Consider the following 27593-nt stretch of genomic DNA (forward strand, 5'->3'; position numbering starts at 1 on the left):
ATTCCCAAGTAGCCTATAATATGTCAGTGAATAGGAATGAATTGTAATACAATACACCAGATCATACACACATTCAGGAGCACTTATCAACACATATTACAATAACGTTTTGTCCTTATCTATTCAATACAACCGAGCCAAATAATAATAATAATAATAATTAAAATAATAATAATAACAAGTTGTAAGAAACGACATTTAAACATCCAACAAATCAAAAGAAGTATTTTGTAAAGTGGTATTTAATAATGATGGAAAAAAAAATAAATTAGGTAACTAAAAACATGACACACAAGGTTAGGAGAGCAATTGATTGCTCTCGGCCAAGACTCCAAAGCCGGCTAATGACTTTACGCTTATACACAGTAACGCCGCCACCGTCGCTCTTGGCAAATCGTATATGTGAAGGTAAATTATATACAATGTGTGATAAACATAAAAAGATATAGTTTTTTGGGCATCTTGTCGGATACTAATGTTCAACAGGTAAACAAAATAATTATGTTTTGTAAAAATAAGAAGAGTTCCTATGAGCAATTGGCGAATACCTAAACCTTCAAAATCACAAAACAGTAGAAAAGAAGAGAATCTAGAGGTTTATTTAGAATAGTTTTCATGACAGATTCTTGTATGGCAGAAAGGGATTCTAGAACGGCGGGGAGATCACCACCTCAAGCCAGGACACCATATTGAAACACCGACTGTAGGCAAAGTACACGGTCCGGAACTTCTGTTCGATACCACCTACCAAAGCTGCGTGAATCCTATTTAATGAGCTTACATACTTCGTTTTTGACGTATTCAACGTGCGGAGACCAAGTCAATTTACTATCAATAACAACCCCTAAACACATATAATGCTCCACACGTTCAATTACTTCACATAATCAGCCAGTCGCGAATGAATCGCCACAGCAGTGCAAATTCAAAGATGTCTCACCTGAACCAAAGATATTTCTGATAATAATAGGTAGACAACTGGTATTTAAAACTTCAACTGAGATCACCTATGCTACTATTTTGGTAATTATTGTACATTCCGTATGAAAGTTCATCAAAACCTAAACTGATACTTGGTAATCTATACGGTATTGATTGTTATTTGGATGTCCCTTATGTGATATAGTATAAATGTAACAGTAAACCACAAAATCAATAATGAATATCGAATGGCTAACTATTAGCTATTAGTTACTGTTGCGTATATAGCTATATGAGGTACATGTAGCTATATAAGCTACAATGAGTGTTTATGTAGGCGCAGCATTATTAGGTGTAGTTTTGTTATTGATAGCTTTAATGGAACATGGGTGAAGATGTCATATTTATTCCTTGATACAGAAAACAGCCATCCCAGCACTACAGATGAGTCTAGAATATGACTGTGTTATGTGGATTGGAATACATTACCTAGCCAAATATATAACAGCTTTTAACAAGTTGGCGGACTTTCTATACATAGTATATAAAAAGGTATCGTGTTCGTCAACATTTTCCAGGTTTGAGTTGTTAGAGGATATAGCCGTTTTGGGACCCCTAAACCCAAAATAGTGGTTTTCGAAATGATATCTGGTAAGTGTGTGTAAGTGTCTGTCTCTCTGTATATGTGGATGTGTACATGTGGTTGTAAATCCACAAAAGCCACAGACCACACATGATCCGATTTTAATTTCATTTGGCATGGGGCACTAATCTATGGTATCTTGAGGTGTTAATTTTCATGTTTTAAAATTTTTGAGTTTTGGTGGTGATTTACCCATAAAACAACTGTATAATCGGATTTTCTTATATCCCTCCACAGCAAACCTGCACACTAAGCGAATTCTCATTTGCCTGATTGGATTTACACTAAAATGTCTCCTGAAAAATATAACATTTATTCCCTATTTAAATAAAATTAGTTTAACGAGTACTTAGTTTGCTGAAACAGGGAGGGTAAACTTTTTTGATGTTAATAGTTTAGTAATCAATAAATTCATTTTTCAAATTTGATCAAAATATGTTCGTAAACAAGCAAACGAAAACAGTTTACTTATTCCCCTCAAGAATAACATAGGATTTTTTTTTTGGAATTCCTCCGTAATCATATGGTGAATATTAATGCTTCAATTTACTAAATTATTTGTTTTTTTAAGCTCTACAAAATGGGTTGCACATAAATTGTGAAATTGAATGTTTTATGGGTCAAAAATGGAAAAAAACAATTTTTACCCTTTAAACCCCCCCCCCCCATAAACCCCCATTCCCATGGTTCGTTCATGCTGGTTCGCAAACTTGTTCGAATAAATGTAGGCTCACAAGTTTATACCAAAGGTCATCAAAATCGGATCATTTTTGCTCAAGTTATTGTGCTAACAGACATATATTTATAGCTTAATGTTTGAAAGTTATGCAACCTTTGTGATTTTTTCCCATAAATTATCAAAGTTACTCTCTCACCACTTACCGGTACCCATGTGCCATGATAACGGTTGTTGACAAGCTAACGGGAGAAAGTATGTGTCAGATTGCTGATACAGTTTATTTAGATTTACATTTGTTCGTCCACATAGCCCCTGGGCCTTTGTGTAGGACATATCCAGCAAAGCAAGGAATAAACCGGTATAGTACGGTACAAGAGTTTATCTATACTGATAATAATATGTAGTGGGAACCAATAACGTCGCTACCGTGGATCTGAAGGCCGTCAAGCTTAACTACATTATTAACATATCCCACTAACATTTGATATGGTATTTACATTACATGATATTACATTTACAGTTTACAGTTTTAGTGCTTCAAAATAGCTTTACACGTGTATCGTTGTATAATAACTTATTTAGTTAAAATGCGATGATAAATGGTTGATAGAGTACGTTCATCTGTGTTTATATTAATATGTTTATTGTATACTGGCAATATATCTAATTTAACTCATGTCACATGCACGCATCTCGATGGCGTCATAAGTAGGAATCTAAAACTTGTCTTTATTATGAAAGGATGTTTGCATGGTTCAATTCTGTTATGGAGAAGTGGAATATGGTATATAAAGGGGCTTAGACAGTTTTAAGTTTGTAATTTCAATTATCTGTTAATGGTGCAGGTTATTTTAGCAATAGTGTAAACTCACAGCATCGGGCAGTAGTATGAGACCTTTGACTAAGATACTGTAATGTTTACACTAAAACTCTTTCTAACTTTTGTTCAACTTAAAATTATCTTCTATTACGGATCACACCATAAGCTATTGTCTTAAATCTGTTTTATCATATTAGTTTCAGTATTATTATTTTTGAAATATTAACCATTCATACAGTAAAACACCCAAAACTGGCTGTTGCTGTTATGCATTCATATAAAAACTTTATAATTGAAAACCTTGCATCCCCGTTTGATATGCAGAGCTTGAAATAGATTAAAAATTGAAATGTAACAAGAGAATATTTGGTAATTGCAATCTTTGGTTTGAAACATGGATTTAATTTCGCGTTGGTTGGTTTAGTAAATTGTACATGTTTCACGCAATTAAGTTTGATTAAAGCTGTCGTTAGAATAATTTATTAAATGATTTTACTTAACACTACACAAATTTCCACTAAGTTGATAAGCATAAAATCCTAACAGCTCATTACAAAAATTACCTGTAAAAATTTACCATAAAAAGGGTACATATTATGAAGCAATCAAAAAAATGTAAAAGTAAACACAATAATGGATACATTTAAGAAAGCGGAAGCCTAAGGATTTACAGTCAACGATATAACATTACTAAAAAGTAAGACAATAGCGCCCAAGCGGCGTCTAATATTCCTTCAACTCAGAGTTGTCGAGAAGTTGTGCGTGGAAAATTGAAGGCGTCTAGTAAAAACCACGCCGCCATGGCGTAGAGTTAGTTATAGTAATAATAACGCATGTGATGGGCCTAAACATGAGCACAGTAATATGGCGGTGTTGATAATAAAATGTCATCATAAAATATTACTCTCATTATTATTGTTAAATTAGTTAATTGTCTTATCTACACGAGTCAAATGGTTTTTTCATCATCTTAACTGTGTTATTGTTTTAAAAATTCCATTTACAAATTATTATTCGTTTAAATTTAACTCGTCAATATTTTCAACTATATTTAACAAAACAAACCAAATGGAAGTTTGACCAAATGAAAAGTTGAACCAAATGAAAAGTTGGAAGTTTCCTATTAGGCCTATAGCTGTAATTATTGGTTACTGTGGGTCCGTCCTACGTGCGGGTATTAATTCGTAAGTTAACTGTAAGCTGTATATTCAGAACATTTAATTTGCCGTACTGGTACCTACTGAATTAGATTTTCCAGGTGAAATAGTATAAACTGTATAAAATAAAATTCTGATAGTTGTAATAAGACAAATAACAGTGTAAACAAATATCACCCTTCCACATCTATTTCCATCCAATCATATGCTATGTATTTTTAATTCGAGGACTTTAGAATAGAACACAAACTGTGTTTAATGTGAAAAGATTTGAACATTTTGGTATGGCGACGGACAGACTAGGCATGGGTAGATGAGTTTACATTTCTCTAACATTAACTTATAGTTTCACAGATCTACGACGAAACTTTAATATTCAAGTGCTATGGATATATATATCTAATATATAAAATTCTCGTGTCACAGTGTTTGTCTGCAAACTCCTCCGGAACGACTTCACCGATCGTTATGAAATTTGGTGTGTAAATTATGTAGGTATGCGAATCGGACGTAAACTATTTCCCGTTTCGAGATTCTTAAAAGGGCTCCGCCCCAGTGGCTCTGGAGTTTCCCATGTTAACCTTATGAGAAATGGAATTAATGAATCTTAACATCTGTTTCAATTAAACAAGTTGGTTCTGTTCTATGATGTTCAATAGCATTAAAGTTAGAAGGATTACCAACAGGGTGCAGCACTATTATTTCTTTTACAATTATGACAACAGCTAATTTGCAACCAAAAGGTGAGTGAGCGTAGCGAACGAACTTCAACCTGGAGGCGAGTGAGCGTAGCGAACGAGCTAACCTGAAGGCAAGTGAGCGCAGCGAACGAGCTCCAACCTAAAGGTGAGTGAGCGTAGCGAACGAGCTCCAACCCAAAGGTGAGTGAGCGTAGCGAACGAACTTCAACCAGGACGTGATTGAGCGATGCGAACGAGATCATCTTGAAAATTAAACGTAACGGTACTTTCTTTCCATCGGTCTGTCTTAGGGGAAACCTATAACTTAGGCGATACGAAGTTCGCCGGGTCAGCTAGTCTATATATATAAAAGGCAAAGCCCTCACTGACTCACTCACTCACTCACTCATCACTAATTCTCCCACTTCCCATTTACCTAGGAAGCTGAAATTCGGTACACCGATTCTTTGGGCATTAAATAGGACAACTAAGTAGTTTTTATTCTGATCGGGTTTTTGGGCTCCGCCCCAGTGGCCCTGGAGTTTCCCATGTTAACCTTATAATGTTTCATATTTAAAAGGAATTAATGAATCTTGACAGCTGTTTCAATTAAACAAGTTGGTTCTGTTCTATGATGTTCAATAGCTTTAAAGTTACAAGGATTGCCAACAGGGTGCAAATTGGTTCTGGATTAGGGCTTAGAATGGCGTGGTAGAATGAAAACAATTTGCACTGTATGGCCCAAAGTAAAATATTGAATAATTGATGTTTTTCATGTTTTAACGAGTAATTTTCTTTTTGTAAAAAGGAGTTGATAATAGTTTTCACAATAGTGCCAAACTTAAAACATAGTTTCCTTGATTGACACTGAGTTAAAAGTATTATTAGATAATGAGGTTTTCCACAATATTAAAATCTCAATCTAAATTTTTTATTGGAAAATTTAGATATAATTTAGTTCTAACGATACAATGCAACTAATGCTAAAATCACATTTACGACGGTAATGACCGAAGTTAATGGTTTGGAAGGCCGTTAAAATATATTTTGTTTTATATTATGATAATATCTGTTATGCCCAGTCAAGCAATAAAAGGTAAACTACAGTTTCATCCGTAATAATTACTGTTTACGGTAATAAGATAAGAGAAATTTTAGTAATGTTTAGAGACAAAAATTAATACGATTACCATGTTTGCTTCCAAATGTGTTGTTAATAATGAGGAGTTATCTTAATTACAATTTAATGTTGTATTGTAACGTATTACCATGGATATTTGTTTATATTTTGCTACATTGGAGGAAACAATAAAGTATAAGGTTAGGGGATGAACATTCAATGTTCTATCTAAAATACAAAAGTTAAAATCATTATAATAGATCGGTCGTTTTCATGCTAGTCTAAATATTTAGTCTTTTGTTTTTAAATAACTTACATTTTTGGAATCGTCTGAAAGTAATCAACTCTCACGCTGACTTAAAACTGTACGGCATAATAATAGATCCATTCCAAAAAAACTTACTACATTAACACATTGAAATTATCATGATTCAAACATAAGGCCGAGTGGTTCAGCATACATCTTTGTCTGGTATTTAACATGTTTTTGTATTGTGAGGAGTATGGAAGCCCCCGATGGGTCAGTGCCTTGTAAATAGGTTGTTTTACATAGATTGCATTTATTATTTATATCATTTTCATTAATTTGAACCATACGACTGAGTGACACGGATAATCTCTATTGAAGCAGTAATATAGATGCTATTTCAATATTAATATGCATGTTATACGTCAAATATCGATATGGGAATGACTTGTGTCCGCTGTCTTCCACAGAGCGACGTCTCCTGGGTCAAGCAAGCAACATTTGTCTCCGCGAGATAAACTGATCAGAAGAAACAACTTCCCATGTGAATAAACTGAAAGAGAGGTGTTCTATACAGATACAAACTCGGTACAGACTATCTCTTGTATAAAAAACTGTGTTTAACACCATATTGATACAGTACATGGATATCAATTGGAAAGCTTTCCGTAATTGCTACTTAGCATCGTAAGTAGAATTAGTACATTCGTTAAATAGTTTGTATACTGGATTTGATATAGGTACAGTCCACATACCTAGGAATGTCATAGGCCTATTCACTTTCCTGAGTTCCTCTCGGACTACGCCTTTGGAGGTCCAATGTTTTGAGGTGAGGTTTTCAAAAGTAAATATTAATTGGTCTCCATGGAAGCATGAGAAAGTTCACAATGATTACCTTGGCGTTGGCATTTAGATGTAACTAGCTGTGTACCCGTTCTACGCACGGGGATCTTATAGTAATCAATTGAAACCCTCTTATATAAAGAACAGCAGTTGGCTTGCATATTTTCAGATATGCTGGCCAAACTATTTATTATACATTTAACTTCATTTTATGTCGTTTGTTGTTGTTCCGGATCGGTATGACAATGAATAAAAGGCTAAATTACCTGTGTCCGCTGGTCGATCCTAATGTATCCTATTACAGGAGATGCATTTCGGCGAAATTAAATCGCCATCATCAGTCCTAATATAAGGTCTTGAGCTTCCCCATTAGGTGCGTCTTGGATTTTTTGAAACACATACACGAACTGTACACTTATACACATGACGAATAAAACATAAATACACAGTAGGCCTACTTTTATTTTTACTATGGACAAGTAGACGCGCGTCGGTCGTGTGCCGAGTCTCGACTGAAAACGCTCATTTAAAAAATGTAAGTTTCCCAGCAATATACAACACTGATTCAAGGTATATTTCCCGGTTATCAAAACTATTTACACAATTTTATACACAAATAATCTCTATTTTCATTTACTGTTACCCTACATATTATTGCACTTGCGATTAATTAAATCCGTTATGTAAGGAAAAACGTTTTTAATCTTAATTGGTTTGGATTTGCTTTCAAAACGTGATCGGAAATGGTTGCGGTATTTGTAAACAACATTCAATGTAAACATATCAGTGACAGCTAGAAGAAATAATCTTGATTTGAACAGCTGTTCGTTATTTCATAGAAGAATATGTGCTAAACATTGGGGAAAAACTTTACAAAAATGGCACAAAATTGGGTTTTTAAACGTCCGTCATTTTATTTACAAAGTGGTGACGCCACATTTTAATGGCTAAAGACAATCTCGCCAATCCAGTGAATACATTAAAATGATTTGGAACTTGATAGGTACTCTCGTTTTTCAGGAGGAGGCCGCGTAAAATGGCTCTTGGGTCGTAACAGACAGGAAGACAGACAGAAATTTGTTTCGGTTTCTCTAATGTATAAAACGTAAAAATAACCTAAAAGTTTATGATTCTGAGCAATGTACAGACAAAACTCTAATTTTATTTATATAGAAAACAAAACTGCCATATGCTCATTTCACAATTTAAGACAGCTGATCTTAAAGTAATTTAATATCCTTACACATTTACTTGAAGGCGATTTCTACGAAACACTACTCCTCCGTTAATAATGGACGGAATTTTACAAACGATGTTTCAAAATAAGGTATTTGTTGTGTAGACGCCCCCTTTTACAAATTCCTGTAATAAAAGGGCTCGGGCTTTGCCCCAAAGGCCATCAAAATCCCAATGTATTTCTTATGAAGAAAAGATTTTGTTTAATTAAACAGACGAATAGTTTGTATTATTTACAGCTGTTTATAGTAAACACAATATACACCCAAGAGCGTTCGTTTTCAGAGTGAGCACGTTTCCAGCTTCGATAGCTGGAGTAGAGTAAATGATTACATTATCTTTGAGTTCACTCTTTTAAGTAATCCGAAAGTGTGACTGTTATTCGTTTTAAAATAACGCCTTTAATACTTTGCAATTGCTCAAATTCAAGCAACAGGAGCACTAGTATTTTATATTATTGGGACCTATAAATTGAATATCAGTGAAGTAAATAATTTCTGTCGGCAACCTGGAATGGACTATATTTTATTTTAAGTTAAATCCTTTTCATATAATCTATAACGGTGTTTCACTGTTTTACATGAATAACTGACAGCTAAAACTGTTTAGTGTTTATGCCTAATTATACTGATCTTCCAGTTACATTTGAGTGTTTATAGGTTTATGTTAATTAAAATTTTTCAGAGTTTCGGAAATTGTTCCAACGCTGTCCACACAAGACAATGTTCCTGTGCAGGTACAGAAAAATAAAGCAAACAGAAGTCGCTTGTTACAATCAGCCGAAAATGTGTTGGATTGTTCTAAATAGCAACGGAAAGAACACACTGGAATAATTTGGTCTATAAATTATAACTACTACCTCAACAAAATATATTTGTACCATCGAACTTCTCCAGTGTTCTTTAGTGAACGTTGGTTATGTTCTTGGTAGTGAATCTACATTATTTTGACTGTAGACTGAAATGCAGTTAAGTTAAAAATATATTTTTGATTGGAAGAAGTTAAACTAGATACTTAGTTTGGATGCCTGGGATGTTTTGTCTGTTTACGCTTCAAAGTTGTACAAAACGTGACTTCATTCGTATTCATGCTCGCTTTCTCATTAGACAATGCCAAGTTAAGTCTTTCTTTGGCTGTTCCCCCAAGTTTTTTGTAATATTTATGACTAGACTATTGTGATAATTATTACGGAAAATAAAAAATTTGAAAACTAGTATTCTCACTTTTAGAAAATTGTGTTATTTTTATTATCATATTTTTCTATTAATTAGAGTGTATAATAATTTAACCATACGTTTGTAGTAAAAAATGTAAGGATGCGACTTTTTGGAATCGCGTAGCTCACAAAAATATAAAAGAAAATTCTTGCGATCTTTAAATTGATATTATTAATCTAGTAGAATGATTACAAGTATACACGATCGGCATACAGTATTTAATTTTTTTACATTTTTAAAACCAGATTGATTTACCTTTCCTTTGAAATAATCATTCAACAAACAAGTGGTTTGTATTCAGAAAGTTTGCCAACACGACGGGATGTGTTTGGGTATATATATAATTGTTCGTCGACGGTGGACTACTTGAATGGACGCAGTAGAGCAGAAGACCAGTCAGTGGCAGCATATTGTTGTGTCCATGAATCGCTCCATTTGACCAATCAGAACATTCCGACTATATAATTTGGCAGATATCGTAGCTATACGAGAATTTAAATTCTAACGTTAAATTAATTTATGCACTTATAATTGACTTATCCACTCAATTAATCACTCAATGTTTTTTTTTGCTATGCAGGAGCAATAATAAATTATTAATCTTTTTTCTTCTAGGCATCAATTAAATTTAATATCAAAGGATAGAAAATTTAAGTGTTACTTACGTGTTTACGTTATTTATATACGAAAATCATCTATAGCAATATCTATATACACTGTACTTAATACTCAAGTACGCAATGAATGTAAGAAGATGGATGGAAACCTTGTGGAAACTTCAAGGTTTTCAGAAACTTTCTGAAATGTATATTTATCTTATGGTAACATAAGAGCAACGAATTAACAGATATCCCCGGAGAAAGATATTAGGCTGTATAGTGTATAGCCCTCTAAGCACTTGAGAGGATCTGGTGCAGAGTGTGAATGAAAACAATAGATATAGGTTTGACTCAGGCATCGATGGACTTGGGTAGTTCAGAATATATGTCTATCGATTTTAAGTAATAATATGGCCATATGCGATTTTTGTGTTGATGGCATTGTTTTTACACGGCAAACGTAACTTTTACGGGGAATTCCTTCATACAGTATTAAATTTGAATGGATTACGGACTATTGCGAAGTAAGACACTTTGACCGGAGTCAGCCAACTTCGCTTTGATGCCTTCCTCAATCCTCACCTGCCCAAGTGAGCTACAACAAATTTTGGTCCCTGCTTAGGTTTCTCATCAACATGATAATAGAGTTCTTTTTAGCATGGGCTTATGAGGGGATGGAACTAAAGGGGCTTAATGAGTTTAAATACTCTGATGGATTCAACAAAGCTTTTCACGTCCCTCGCTAAAGAACCGAATCAAAACTGATATAAACCTTGTCCTGTCGGTAACAAATTCGAAACAACAAACCAAACCATTCATTGACACCTTTAATGAAGAAAAGATAAGAGGTGATCTTTGAAGATGGAATTCTTAAATATACATGTCATAGAATGGTTGTTAGGTATGTCAAAATGAAAGCTACTTCGTAAACAAAGAAATAAAAAATGCTAAGGAATCCAAGCGGTACTTCCTTTTGAGTTGTTCTTGGTTAGAATTTTTCAAGTTTAAATCTTATTTCTTATTCTAATAATCTTATTTAATCTCCAGGGTTATTTATCGTGGAAACACAGACTAAGTGTGTGTTCTCTTCGTCTTCATGGGTGAAGTAAAATCAAATCATTTGGATTTAAGAAGTAAATATTCGTTTGTTGTGATTAATTTAATTCATATGTTTCAGCTGATAGAATAACGTAAATAAACATTTCAAGTTTAAATTCCTCGAGAAATGATATACTAGAACGTTTTTACGAAACAAACTACTGAAAAGGTAGTGATGTAAATATTTCCCCCGGGTAGTGCAAAAAAGGCTTTATATTGACATCACATTTTTGAAAATGAATGAAGAAATGAGGGAGTTATGGCATACCAAAAAAAATACTACACTTGTTAATTAGATTGAATTTATAAACAAAAATCCACCAAAATAAACCTACATTGTTATTATCCAACTGCATGGTAGGTAATTGTCCTACTCTTTACATTAAAGTATATCACATAGTTCTCATAACTTACGGTTATAGAATCTTTCGTTATTTCCATATCCAATGACATAAATAAACCCACCTTATATTTGTGTAAAATATTTTATTTTATTTATTTGGATCAGCTTTTTGAAATTGTGAAATGAGCATTTAGCAGTTCTGACTGTTTTTTAAATGTCAACGCAAAGGTTAACAAAGATAGTTTATTTTTGTCATGCTTCCATGGAGACCAATCAATATTTACTTTTGAAAACCTCGCATCAAAACTTAGAACATCCAAGGTGTGTAGCCCGAGAGGAACTCAGGGAAGTGAATAGTCCTATGGCATTCCTAGTGTATGTGGATAGTCTTTGAGCTTAATTTGGGCTATGCCGGTTTAGAATTTTAGTCGTGGCACCCAGCAGACAGACACCGCCTCAATTTTATAAAAGTATAAAATAAATAGATGGATTATGATTTTCTTAATGCTGTATTTTTATCATGAAGGTATTTTGATTCAAATATTGACTGAATTAGTACTAATCAGTACTGAATCCGCTTCCTTTCCCAATGAGCAACAGACTATTAGCAATGAAAACCAGCCCATGATTGTTAAATAATAATATTCACACTTATTTTAAACATTAAACAACTTTACACTCTTTCTATCTTGTGAACACAGACAATTAAAGGTTTCTTGACACATTCGTTGTTTATACACGTATTTATCCTTGTTTTGGTAGGAAGGTTGTGTTAAACGTCACTCAACGTGTGAAATGGGACACCTGGCAGTATTGACAAAGACAACCACGTTGTTGACTAGATGTCTGAGGTGTGTGTTGATATGGCTGTTTGTGCTAATAGACTGAAGTAACTACCACGTGTTTTGATCAAGTATATAGTTTTAAAAAGGCAGCTTAATCATTTCCTTTATAAAATCCAAAAACCTGAAAATTGTCTTACAAGTCAAGTTTTAATTGGACATAGCATATCTCACCGAAGTATGCAACGTAACTAGGTACGGCGCATCATATTGGTAGAACAATTGAAAAGAAAAATGATTTTATCATAGGTTTTTTGTTTGTAAATGTGTCTGGTGAAGGTAGGTTTTTGACTTGCATAAATAGGAAAGACGGTAGATCGATCATTGATTTTATATTGTGATGTCATTGACAAACGATATATTTTCAACATTAAATTATAATGTCACATTTATATTATAATGCAGCACGTTATTTATGATTATTGAACATTCCGCAGGTAACAACCAAAGTGCTTACATAATTTTTAATTTATAAATGTTTATAATGCATTTGAATTTTCCAACTAACTCTATTTAATATTACTGAAAAGCAATTCTGCATAAAAAGTAAATTTCCATTTGCCTGATTTGTCTTTCACATAATCTATTTGATAGTTTAAGGTTTAAAGAATATCTTGGTTTGCTGCTACAGGGAGTATATTCTCTTGAAAAATATATATATTACCAAACTATATTTAATAAATCACTCAAAATAAATAATTCTCCTCCCACAGCAAACCTGCTGACTAATTGAATTTTCTTTTGCCTGATTTAACTTACACTTAAATCTATTAAATAAGTTTAGGTTAAAGAGAAATACCTAAACCACTATATACCCATGATTGTTATAAACCTGTGGAAGGTTTGCTACTACAGGAAGGGTAATAATGTGTATTTTTAGTATAATAATAATAATACCTTAGTATTAAATAAATATATTTGCCTAGTTTGATCAAAATATATCAATAAACGACAGTATCAAAGTTTACTTATTCGCTATAAGCATAAAATGATAATTTTAATTTTACTACTTTTTTGAATTTTTTTAACCAATAACTTAGCAAAAACCTATAAATGTTCTAGATTAATTATTGTTTTTTTATCTCTAGAAAATATTTTGGAAATAAATTGTGAAATTATATGTTTTTAGGGTCAAAAATAGGAAAAATATATTTTTAACCCAATAAACCCTCCATAAACCCTCGTCCCCATAGTCCGGTCATGATGGTTCACGAACTCGTTAGAACAAATGTAGGTCTACACGTTTTTACCAAATGTCATCAACATTTTATTATTTTTGTTCGAGTAAATCGTGCGAAAGATACATTTACATTTGGACGGATTGTGTTTTTGGTGTCCGCAGACATAAAAATGAAAAAGTAAATGCGTCCTGGGTCCAGGTCTTATAATGAGATCTACGGTAATAGCTCACTCTCTATATGGGAAATTCGCTAAAACACGTGGTCAATCATCTTTTAAAGGTTCTATCTACAAAATTATCTGAAAACACATAAATCCTAATCAAACATAGTGTACGTGGGGGGACTGGACATGGCTGGCCAGACGGCGCTATAAAACCACGTCACTAGGCCAAACATAAAACAGATCTCCGTCAAAGTCGTATAAATACAAACCGACCACTGACTGAATTTATAGCATATCTCTCTAAAAGCATTTGATGAAAACAAACCAATTGTGGGTGTTGAATAGTTTTATGACTACACTAAATTGTTAATAAATGTGTTTAACCCAAAAAAAAATATAAAATATCAATGCAGATTTAACGTGAGCGTTGAAAATTCATTTTAACTACTCTTTGTTATAAATAAATTTAAATATTTAATAGCCTTAACATTTTGGGTCAGTAGTAAGTTTTACTCAATGTGTTTTTGTTAGGCTGAGAAATTTACAATATAAAAAGGTTTTACCAGTTTAGTGGCTAGTAATACAATTATAGTATACTGTATATGTTTACATGAAGGATGAAAAATACATTTATTGTTCCTTTCATTTGCTTTTAATTTGTTCTCAGTTCAACCTATACAAGGACGTATTTTAATGCAGGTAGATTTTAAACATTGACATACGTTATTTATTTCTACATTGCACAATTACCTGTGGTGGTGTATAGTGTTACAAATTTTAATCTGTTTGAGCCAACAATTAGACTGGTCTAACAGTCAAAGAGGCCCATATCAATCAAATTGTATTGAATTATTCCAAGATAATTTATTCATAAGCAATATGATCATAATAACAAAAAGATTCATAATGCTGTATTGCTTTGAAATAAGTAAATAAAAAGGTATTTCGCCAAAAAATTTTTGTTGAATTTCACGACTTTTTGGTGTTGCAAAAGAAATGAAAGACGCTGTGCTAAAGCACGATAACACATTTCGCACATAACTTCCTCCTCATAAACCTGCACCGTATCGGCCATGCTGCTTCTACCGATGGTGTTGCATGTGGTTACGTAAAAAATATAAACACATTGTTGATTAAATAAAACTATATACATCCGTGGTATAAATCGTATCCACATTGTTTAGGTGTTAGATCATGAAATAATAATAATATTTATAAAAGTGATTCATGATAATCATTGCTTTCAAGGCAGGAAAATAGTTTACAAGATGATGTGTAGAAGAACTAATTATAATTCATTTTCATTGTCCTGAGCTGGTATATTCAATATGATAAATAGCTTATAACATACCTTATATATTTTGACGAACAGCTCAATTATTGTCATAATTGAACAGAAGAAGTAAATCTTTAGCTTAATACTATAGTATTCGAAAAAGGTTAAGTTGTAATATATTTTTAAAGCTTAAAACATTGTATAGATTACAGATTAGTCCTATTAAATTTGCAACAATGTTTAAACATTATGCCTTAAGTATGCTGCTATTGTAGGGATAATCTACAACAACCAAACCTCACAATTAAAGGAGCATCCCCTGAGTCACCACACATTTATCCTACAATTAGAGCTTCGTCTGTTGAAGTCATCAGTATTCTACTGTGGTTGTACGGTGCTGCTACTACCCATATTTAACCCTCGTTCTTAAATTAATTGATATTATTACTCGCATCCATGATGTGTGATATCTTGTTGTGTAATATGTATTGTATTTATAATAACTTCAAAATCCCTCAAAACAAGACTGAAAATGTAAGAGTTTTAGAATGTTTTGTCGTTTACTTGGCATTTACCATCGGAAGCAACTTAATAAGCTTGAAACAACCAACTATTATTGTAAAGGAGTATCTTTTCGATCACTTTATTCGGCCAAATCCCTACTAGAATAAGTAGTAATGTACTGTTAGTATTTTACAGGGATGACATGAAGAGAAGAGTTTTTGACTAAATTACAGCGAATATTATGTTGTATGAAGCTTGGCTGAGCCATAGATTAAGTATTATATTACTTCATCTATGGCTGAGCTCAGTGCCATTCTGTATAAATGCTCGTTCCCTAGTTAGGCAATATCTAACGGACACTTCCTCAGCCATGGCAAATACCGCAACCCTTACAAGACAACGTCATGAACACAATAACCGTTCTCAATTGTTACTTCAAATGTATTCGAAAGTTATTCATATATTTTAATGTTCAATCATTATTTAGAGTATCCATAAACAAATTATTAGAATTATTAGGTACAGTTATATTACTACAAATATTTGAAATTTGTTCAGTGTCCATCTGAATAAAAACGTCTAAAAGCTCTTTCTTTAACGAACCAATCGCTGATTTTTGTTGAAGTCTCATTTACTGTATGCGTTTACTCTACTATGCTCATATAGGCTACGTAAAAAATACTTCTTCTGTTTGGTCTGAGTTGGAAAGTTATACTTATAAGCAACACAATCTCTTTACGGTGGTAGAGTCATGGAAATCGATAAATAAAGGCTTTATTTTCCGTCAATAGTCTATAACGTTTTACGATTACGTTGAATAAGAAGTTACGCTTTGTTGTTTTCACACCGGTTTGATGATATCGTAAAGCATGAACATGGAGCTAGTTGACTGCAGGGATTTCAAATTTATCACCTATTACCAATAAAGAAGCTGGAAAGCTGAAAGGGTTCTTTATTAAATATATATTACAGTAGTACTACAAATCCTACAAAGGTAACACTTGCTATAGTAATCAACTCTTAAAGGTCATCTGCTGGTCTAGTGGGGCTTTAGTCCCCGAGGTCACGTATTCAAATACTGTTAATAACTTAGTTTATGTTAGCTTTGATAGGTTTAGCCTGAAGTAAACTGTAAAACTGCCTTATGCCCTGAAGATGGTACATGAAATAAAGCTTGGAACTATTACTTGTGAATAGTAACAAATTAGCATTTCCACAAAAGACCAATTAATAATACCAATTACTACCAATAAGTGGTATATCATAAAGCTTTTCATAAATAGTGTAGTTTTAGGAATAGGATATGCTAAATAATAATTCTTGCATTTCATAATTCATCGCTGTATTTACTAAGACGTCTGATCATAAATACCAAAGAGATTAGAGGCAAGAATGAACAAGAAATGGCCGTATTCAAATTACTTAATGAAAAACCCAACCATCCAACATGAATGGTAAATCATTTCTGTTTAAGCTATAATTGCCCGTCTTAAGCAATGGGGGAAATGTTGTAAATAAAACTTAAATGTCTTGCAAGTTTTTAATGTGAGGCATTAGACTGATTACTTTCTGGCATTAAATAACATTATGTTTATGAAAGGTTACATCATATTACAGTATAGTGTAATAATCTATACTATTTATCTACAATTTGAATATTAAATATAGGACTACTGTACAGGGTAAACAACTTAACTGTGCAACTAAGATACACCATTGATACACCATCGGTATCTTTTAAAATATTAGATTTGAGAAAACATTAAGGGGAGAACTTCAATTATTTTTTCATCTCATGAAAAATATGGATTCCACTTGATCAAAAATGGCCGACATTGCGAAAAATAGGAAAAGTAATTAGAAAAGCATTGCATTTGAGATTGTTTTTTAAAATGCAATTACGATTTAAAATTGTTTTACCATGTATTTTTTTTATCTTAAGCTGCTTGATTTTGAGCGACAGCTTCTTAAATTCTTCTGGAAAAGTGGCTTATTGGGTACATACTTCATTCTGAAGCTCCTTAACGTGTATGTTTAGAGAGGAAATACAAAGGAGGTGGTCTTAAAATTCCATCAAAATTCTAAAAATATCATAAATTATAATGTGAATTCTGCTTTTTTTATGGCGGATAACTTTGAAATCTAAACTAAACCCCCTATATTTTATGATATTTTCTTATATGTATATGCAATTTTAAGACCAATTTAAGCCAATACATTTCCTCTTCAAACATACTCGTTTAGGAGCTGCAGGATGAAGAATGTACAGTGAAAGATACTTTTTCCTAAACTTAACACTTTGTAGCTTAAATGAGTTGCTTTAGAGAAAAATGTGAAGAATGAAAACTTTCAAAATGACAATAGCATTCCAAAAACATCATAAAATACAAGTGTTCTTGTATTAATTTTAAAGTTAGCAGTCATATTGGAAAATTGTGGGCATTTGTTAAAACGTGGAATCCATATTTTTTATGTCACAAAAATACAAATTAAGTTCCCCATTCAAGTTTTTATCAAAATCTTATAGTTTTTGAGATACCAATGGTGGCACAGGTAAGATGTTCACCCTGTATATTTCTCGACTGAAAGAATTGTATTCATAGAAAACTTTTTTGACATTGCCCTTTATCGTATCATTTTGGGTATGAAAATTTCTAACAACTTAGTGCAATGATGTCAGTACACTCTCATGTCAATTGTACAATAGGTATTTACAAAATTATATTTACAAAGTAGTTTTTTTATTTTACCCACATTACACACACATGACATTTAAAGTAAACGGCGTTTTACAAGCATTCTTCCGTTTGGGTAAATCATAGCTAGCAAGAACTATTAATATGCAATATTGCGTAAGCGTAAGTTTGTATTAACACATGTGATTACATCAATGCCCTAACTAAAGTTTCTAAAATAACATATTCCTTTTTAAGTGTTACACTTATTAATTATTTTACCCCATTTAAGTTCATAAGTTTGTTTTGACAACAATAACATAAAGATCATACTTCAATTTCCTGAATTTATTGCCAGGCGAACCGCAGTAGAATACTGATGACTTTTAGAGGCAACCCCCTAATTGTAGGCCGAACGTGTAGTGATTCAGGAGTGGTTTCTTGAATTGCAGAGTTTAGAAATAAATCCAAGAGGGAAGCATCTCTAACAATGTCTTTTACAGCAAAAATTTTCATCTCACAGATTTGCCTAAGATACTATGAGAGGTTTAACACAATATAAAATACAATGAAACCTACACCGTGATAAATAAAATGTATTATAACATAATATATAAATACGAATAAATATATAATATAATGTAAATATGAAATATAACATAAATTTATGTTAAATATTCATTTTTATTTGATCGGGGTGATTGGGTATTACAAAAAGGAATCTCTACAAAATATTTCAAAGAATTGTTCTGCGATAAATTCTCTCCTTTTAGATCTTTTAGAGCTTATTATGTTTAAAATATATAATGGATTATTGTTTGATGAAATGGGAAGGAATACAATGTTATAATTTCTGTTATACTTCTTATTAAAAAACTCGAGGTTTGAATTCGTTCCCCCGTTGCAAACCACGGGTACATTAGCTAGTTTTATCTAAAGTGCTACTGAATATGAGATTTCTTTTTTAAAGAAAACCTTCTGAAGTTTATTGTGCTTATATACCACCGTGCACGCGTTCGACGCTACTAGGCTGATATGGTTGTGGTTTATGAGAAAGAAGTTATGTGCCAGTCGCTTTATCGTTGTTTATTGTGGATTCTTAAATTTCTTTTGTAATATCAGAACACAAAGCAATTTTGTTCACAACTAACGAAATATCTTATTATCTCTCTTTGTTTATTTATTAAACGTTTCTTTGACTAGGTATTACACTTTAATGAGAATATCTGCTACTTTAATTTTGAAACTAGTGTACATTTTGCTCGTATTTGAGCAAAGTATTACAGGGGTTATTTCAAAATAAATAAAAGTCATATTTTTATAAGTTTAAAAGGGTCAACTCAAAGATTATGTAACTAATGAAAATACTCGCGATGTACATGACAGTTCGATATAATAAAAATTTCCTCTAATTATGTTATCATATTTCACAAGCTGATCTTGTTTTATAGTGTTTTCTACAAATACCCGCATAAGGTTGTCCATGTTTATTTCAGTTATTGATCACGTAGTATGGTGCCACCATTGTCGAAAGTACGTTTGCATATTTCAGTCATTTTAAATAGCTATAATATTTTCTTAAGATTAGCTAAAGGACTTCACGCATAACCTGTCTGTTACAATTTTATTTCTTCAATTGGCATTAATTTAGTTAGCTGCTAATATTATCAATTGTTAAAACGTGATACTGATTCTTCTAAAAGGGGTATACTTTTGAAATAATCTCAAGAAAACATAGTACAAAAAAAACTTCAATTTTAATCAGACATAACTATTTCAAGACCAACTCTTAACAATTAATCCATCAAAAGGAAAAACACAAACTACCAAAATGTAAACAAATAAAACATCTGATGAATTAAATTAATATTTTAATAATCATCTAGAGACAGTCATTTTCAACATCAATTATATTTACCTGGTAAAATGTAGAGTTATGGGTCTGATGTTGTTTAGTTTTTTTTTTTTTTTTTTTGTTTTTTTTTTAAGAGGTTGGTGGCCTCTTTTAACCTTGCATTTGCCCGTCCACATAGACTACAGATCTGTGCGTGGAACGTATCGAGCAAAGCAAGGGGTGAGCCGGTACAATACAAAGGTGAACTGTACTGATAAAAGTTAGTGGCAATGACCAGGATGCGAACCCACGACACTACTGCCTTGGGCCCGAAGTCCGCGACGCTACCGACTGAGCCACCGACTCACCAAATAAGTTGGTTTTTTGTTCCGCTTAACTGTGAATAGTAATTGAATCATGGAATTAAAGTTTAACTAAAGGTATCTTGGATGTAGTCATATTTTTATAAAATCGCTTGACTTTTATAGAAACATAGATCAAATGTTGTTGACGTACCAATTTTATATTTATATTTTTTATCTGAAAGCACGTGTTTCCTTGAATAGCAGATTAAATATTAAGAGCAATTGAATTATCCAAATGATCATAATGTAACCAAATATGTTCTTCATAAGGATAACATAGGAACTTTAAAAGCCACTGGGGCAAAGCCCAAGGGACTTTCTCATAGATTTAAGCTTGCTAATCTACGCGAATCACTCTTTCCAATGGTGGAAAGAATGGTCCTTCCGTGAATGGTCGAAATGGGGGAAGAGTTCAACGGACAAACTTTGTGATGGCGTATAAGTTATATAGATTTTGTATTTATGTTGGTGACACAAACTATAGACCTGGAATAGCCATGTAATGGCTATGTTGATAATTGTTTATTAAGTGAATGATTAAGCAATCAATATAGTAATTACTTATTAAATATAGGTTAATCATTCCATCTGAAATTTAAACATTTCAAGACTTTTTTAGCTTAACAAAATTTAACAAAAACATGTATGATTCTCAATCAATCCTGAATCATCAAACAAAACAAGACTTAAACAATTTAATCCCTTCAACGCTACATTTTACATAGTTTTTTAGCAATAGTTTTAATATTATTGTTCTCTGGTTCCATCTGTTTCGAATATTTAAAAAATTAAATTATTTCAATAATAATTCTAAAATTTTCTAATCTTAATCGTTCTTTAACTACTGCTATTATTGACAAAAATAATTTAACGGCGTCATCTGTAACTACCTAAACATTATTTCATTCATCCTTAAGGACCAGGGACGAATATTAAGCGTAGAATATATGTCGGATTACACTATACAGTTATTATGCTGGTTGCCAGTAAGTCGTTCGTACTGAATAGGACTGCTGAATATAAGCCTGTTTTGTGTTGGGTTTGTAATGTCATTTTATGGCCGCGTCTGGCAGTCAGCAAGTGACCACTTACAATACAGCTTGATTAGGGCAGCTCTATTAAGCCTTTTAAACTAGAGCAGTGGATTAAAACAGTTGAAAGTTTAATAATTAATGATGATGCTAATTCCCCACATTTAACCTTTTTTAACCAATGGATTCTGAAGTTTGATGCATCGAATACCCTAGGTTTTGAAAACCAAATTATTTAAATATGTTCGAAATTTTAATTTAGGGCCTATTTATCTTTACATGATTTAGATAAAACCACAATTACTTTTAATACCCCCGCCGCAGCAAACCTGCCGACTAAGCGAATTTCCATTTGTCTGAATTGATTTTCAGTTAAATATATTTTAATAACATTAGGTTTAACGAGTACCTAGGTTTGCTGCTACAAGGAAACTAATAAAGTGTGTTTTTGAGTAAAATATTGATAGCTTAGTACAAAATAAATAAATTTGCCAAGTTTGATCAAAATATATTCATAAACAAGCAAACTACAACATTTGACAATATTCTCCATAAGAATAACATAGGAATTTTAAATTTACATTTTTTTTAATTTTCTCCGTTACTAATAATCGAACAAAAATACTTTTATATACTAAATTATTTGTTTTTTTTAAGCTCTTTAAAAAGGTCTAAAGAGAAATTGGGAAATTTTGTGTTTTGAGGGTAAAAAGTGAGAAAAACCAATTTTTACCCCATAAAACCCCCCATAAAGCCCCGTTCCCATGGTCCGATCGTGCTGGTTCGCGAACTCATTCAAGTTTATCCCGCTTTACACCTTTAAACAAAATTTCATCAAAATCGGACAAAAATTACTCAAGTTATCGCGTTCACGGACGTATATATATATAAGTCTATATATATATATATATATATATATATATATACATATAGAAAAATTTTAACGAATAGTGTTTTTGGCCTCTGGGGACATCAAAATGAAAAAGTAAATCGGTCCCGGGTCTAGGTCTTACCGTGCCACCTACGGTAATAGCTACTTCCCTATAGGGAAATTCGCTAAAAATGCGTTGTAAAGAATCATAAGTGTATAATTTGTTGATTGAGAAATATTTTAATCCAAACCAAAAATTTGGAGTATTTTATACAACATTCACGTTGGGCGTCCTATTTAATTTATCATTGAATACAATATAAAAATATTAATTTTGTTTTAATATCCATTAAAATAAATCCCTTAGTGTAAACCGTTGACTATTGGATACTGAAGTTGTATTAATAGTCAAAGGTTTAAACCTAAATTTGCCTTTTTTACTTATAATGGATTTATTGCATGCTTAGTTGACTATTTACTTTGAAAGTTTTAGTTTTTTACAGCGATATTTCATATCGGAGGATTCAATTATCTAAACTGCAGGATCCTGATTGTATTACACACTATCACGTACGATGCATCGTGTACAAGAAAGCGGGGGACTGATAAAAACACTTCCCTTCGCGATAACGGTTGCTTACCTGTAGAGGTAATTGAGTAGTTGGCAACGGTGTTCTTAGGCCCGGTTCACACGAGCGACATCTAGCTGACTAGGCTGTGACTAGGTAAGCCCGACCATAGACAAAAATTATTTTTGTCTATGGTCCAACTGGGTAGCCCGACCACACAATACACCGGTCCACACGAGTGACTTGTCCACAAACTAGATGAAAATATCGATGTCAAAACCACTCGGATCCATTACCGTTACACAATGAGAACAAAGGTAAGATGAAGTCCTTACTTCAATAATATAACACGAAAATTTGACAACACTGTATGCTAGGATAAATGTGTCTTTTGTTAAGGTAAACACTTGTTTATAGTTAGGAAACGATTTGTTTAATAAAACACACACCACATCATCAATGTCATAACGAGCTTGGCGTGTTCTGTACTTCTCATAGAATGAACTGCAGGATGTGTAGGCAAAACATAGACGAGCTGCAGAACAACATTTTTCCACAGCTATGTATTTAGAAAATATTTCCTTTCTGCATGTCTTAACGTACTAATCACGTTTTTGGTATTGTTTAAAATGCAGAAAAGATTCTAGTAGTTGAGTATTGATTTGTAAACATTATGACTACTCTCTCACCAGAACCAAAGATATTTCTGATAATAATAGGTAGACAATTGGTATTTAAAACTTGAACTGAGATCACCTATGCTACTATTTTGGTAATTATTGTACATTCCGTTTCCGTATCAAAGTTCATCAAAACCTAAACTGGTACTTGGTAATCTATACGGTATTGATTGTTATTTGCATGTCCCTTATGTGATATAGTATAAATGTAACAGTCAACCACAAAATCAATAATGAATGTCTAATGGCTAACTATTAGCTATTAGTTACTGTTGCGTATACAGCTATATGAGGTATGTAGCTATATAAGCTACAATGAGTGTTTATGTAGGCGCAGCATAATTAGGTGTAGTTTTGTTATGATAGTGTTACAAGTCAGGAGCCCCGCGCAACAATAGCCAGGCGCCGTCACAAAAGGATTGTTTGTTTACACGGGTTTCTCAGAACGCACCACTGATAGACAAAAGACCTATGTCAACGGACTACCTCAATAGGGGCCCTAGAACCTTCTACTTCTACGCCGGTTTGTAAACAACGGATGCTCGAACTCTCCACTCTAGAATGTTCCACGAAAAACTTATATAAGGGACCGTCCTCCAGCACACGGGAGTTGAGTTGAGTTGAGCCTTCCGAGAATCGTCGCAGCAAGCGCGTGTCGGTGTTAGTGACCAGTGCTAGTGCTAGTGGCAGTGACAGTGTAGTGACAGTGAGAGTAACAGTGTAGTGACTCTAGTGACAGTGTAGTGACAGTATTGTAACAGAAGTGATAAATCCTGTAGAGGCTAGCTGTAAGTAGAATCATTGTAAATTAGAATAGGCTTTAGCTAGGTTTAGATAGGGTTAGCTAGGTGTTAGGTAATTTTAATATTTGTAAATATAGAATAATTAGTGTAAATAAAATAGTTATTATAAAATCGCCAAGTTTTATTTGTAAAGAACCTGCTAAGCCCGCAACAATTGGTGTCAGAAAGCGGCATTATTTTGGCGATTTTAATTGTAAAATATTGAGTTTTGTTTTAGTTGTATTAGAGATTAGTAAGAATCAGGGATTTTGTTTCATATTAGTAGTTTGTGTCGTAAATTTGTTTACGGAAAAATTAGTTTATTGCTATTGTTGAGCTTGTATCATCTGAAAAATAACAATTTATTGTAAAAATAATTGTAATTGTTTTTCATAAAAATGGCTTTCAAAGGTGTGAAACTTGATGAGTTAAAAGTAGCTGATCTTAGAAGAGAATTAGAAGAACGTGATCTAGATACCAATGGAACTAAATCAGCCCTTCAGGCACGCCTTAAACAAGCTTTGACTGATGCAGGTGAAGATCCAGATAATGTTTTATTTGAAACATCTGATATGAATAAAATGCTTAAAAACCTAGAGTCAAAAATGTCGGAAACTAGTAAAACGTTAGAAAACCTAGAAGCAAATATTGAGTCTAAAATGTTAGAAAACAGCAAATCATTAGAGTCAAAAATGTCAGAAAATAACAAAAACTTAGAAGCTAGCATTGAGTCAAAGATGTCAGAAAATAACAAAAACTTAGAAACTAGCATTGAGACAAAAATGTCAAATGTAGAATCAAAAATGCTGAACAAATTAGGTGAATATTCTAGCAAAGTTGATAGTTTAGAAAGTAGGATAAATGAAATCGATGAGAAAGTTAACTGTATAGAAAAAAATCTAGAAGATAGGTTAGTTGATAAGCTTAGACAGGAGATGGCTGCATCGGGGAGCTTCACACCTGCGTCATCGGCTAGCACTGACGAACTTCGGCAGGATAACACCCCAGAAACGATCTCCAAGCCAGCGCCCACCATTGCTGCCGCTGTACCTCAGAACATCGTTCCTCATTTCGATGGTAAAACTCCCTGGGAGGACTACATGCTTCTCTTCGAGACAGCGGCTATGGTCCATGGGTGGACCGAGGAAACAAAGGCTTCGACGCTGTGTCTTGCACTACGGGGCGATGCGTTAGCTGTTCTGCATGCTATGCCAATGGCGGAGCGGAAGAATTTCGCTGAACTAGTAAGAAGATTGGACATGCGCTTCGGGCATCGACACATGGACCAGCTTTACCGATCTCAACTGCGGAACCGGATCCAGAAACCCAGTGAGTCACTTCAGGAGTTCGAAGCCGACATTGCTCGCCTGGTGAGAAACGCCTACCCATCGGTCACGGATGATGTCTATGAGAGTTTGGCGGTGGATAAATTCCTAGACGGTCTACGTGAACCTGAGACTCAACAGGCAGTGAAGCTCGCCAGACCTAAGACCCTGAGTGACGCACTAACACAGGCACTGGAGTTCGAGGCTGTTCGGCAGTCGGTGAGAGGTCAGGCCCGAGTCCGTGTGGCAGACGCAGAACCTACATCTCCACTCGACATCGAGGAGCTGGTGAAACGAGTTCTGGAGGCGCTAAAAACACGTCGCCGGCAGATACGCTGTTGGAGCTGTGGACAGATGGGACATCCCCGTAGTAAATGTCCTTCGACCACATCAGAACCGAAGCAGGAAACTAAGGAGGGTTGATGGAAAGGGGCAACCGTCAGCCCGCAATTTGACAGCCCCGAGGAATAGTGTAAAAGTTGCTTCACTGGGAAGTCAGTCAAGCAGTTTCTACATCGACGGAAAGGTGAACGGTCGTCTCCAAAGCTGTCTTCTGGATACCGGGGCGACTATGACAATTCTGAATCCGAACACTGTGTCAACTGAAGATATTTCACCAACATCATGGTCTTTGCGTACAGCTACAGGTCAGCTGGCTCAGGTCTACGGGCAGACGGTTGCTACCTTCCACATCGGCGGCTGCGTATTTAAACATTGCGCACTAGTTGCCGACATAGACGAGGACGTGATTTTGGGAACTGATATAATGGTGAAGTACGGATTGAAATTAGACATGTCAAGAGGATTAGTGACTCTCGGAGACGAAGATGTCATACTTCGGCGTGGAAAAGATATCTCTGCACGCGTACTTCTACTAGAGGACACAACGCTACCAGCGCGCAGCCAGGTCATCGTTCAAGCTACTGTCGAAGGAGATTGGACTAGTGGGCAAAGTGTTCTACTGGAGCCAGCAAGTGACAGTGAATCCCAGCTTGGTCGGGGTGTCTTTGTCGCCAGATCCTTATTTAATTTAGGACACGGAAATCCGGTACGACTGATGAACTTGAATGGTTTTCCTGTGACGATAAAAAGAGGAGTGGTGATCGGAACGTGCGCGGCTGTTAACTCAGTGGTACGACAACTAAAATCATGTCCGCCATCCCCAAATAGATTGCCGAAGGAGCTGGAAAATTTCGTGGAGAGCACCTGTCAGGATCTGACGCATCAGCAAAGTGCGAAAATAAGGGACTTCATTACCAGATGGCAAGATGTCTTCGAGTACGGAAGCGGACCTAGAGGAAGAACAAACATAGTACAGCACAAGATAGACACCGGAGATTCAAAACCCATACGTCAGGCTCCTAGACGACTCCCGCTAGCAAAACGTGACGAAGCTGAGAAAATCATAAAAGAGATGGAAGCGGATGGTGTCATCGAGCCTTCTAGCAGCCCTTGGGTGTCACCTGTGGTACTAGTGAAGAAGAAGGACGGCTCAACAAGATTTTGCGTAGACTATCGCCTTCTCAACAATGTCACCAAGAAAGACAGCTACCCTCTACCCAGGATTGATGACACACTTGACACTCTGGGAGGATGTCAAATATTCTCAACTTTGGATCTGAGAAGTGGCTACTGGCAGGTCGGGCTCGCTCCTGAGGACAAGGAGAAGACGGCGTTCTCTATTGGGACAGGACTTTGGCAATTCACCGTCCTGCCTTTTGGACTTTGCAATGCCCCTGCTACTTTTGAAAGGCTTATGGAGAACGTCCTCAGGGGATTGTCATGGGAGACATGCCTGGTATACTTGGATGACATTATCGTCCTAGGAAAATCCTTCGAAGACCACCTGAAGAACCTGGAGAATGTCTTCATGCGACTGCGGACGGCTAATC

This window comes from Macrosteles quadrilineatus, unplaced genomic scaffold (assembly GCF_028750875.1).
Source record: "Macrosteles quadrilineatus isolate MER2022 unplaced genomic scaffold, UCM_ALF_1.0 Scaffold_15__1_contigs__length_3749704, whole genome shotgun sequence".
In the NCBI taxonomy this organism is placed as follows: Eukaryota; Metazoa; Arthropoda; class Insecta; order Hemiptera; family Cicadellidae; genus Macrosteles; species Macrosteles quadrilineatus.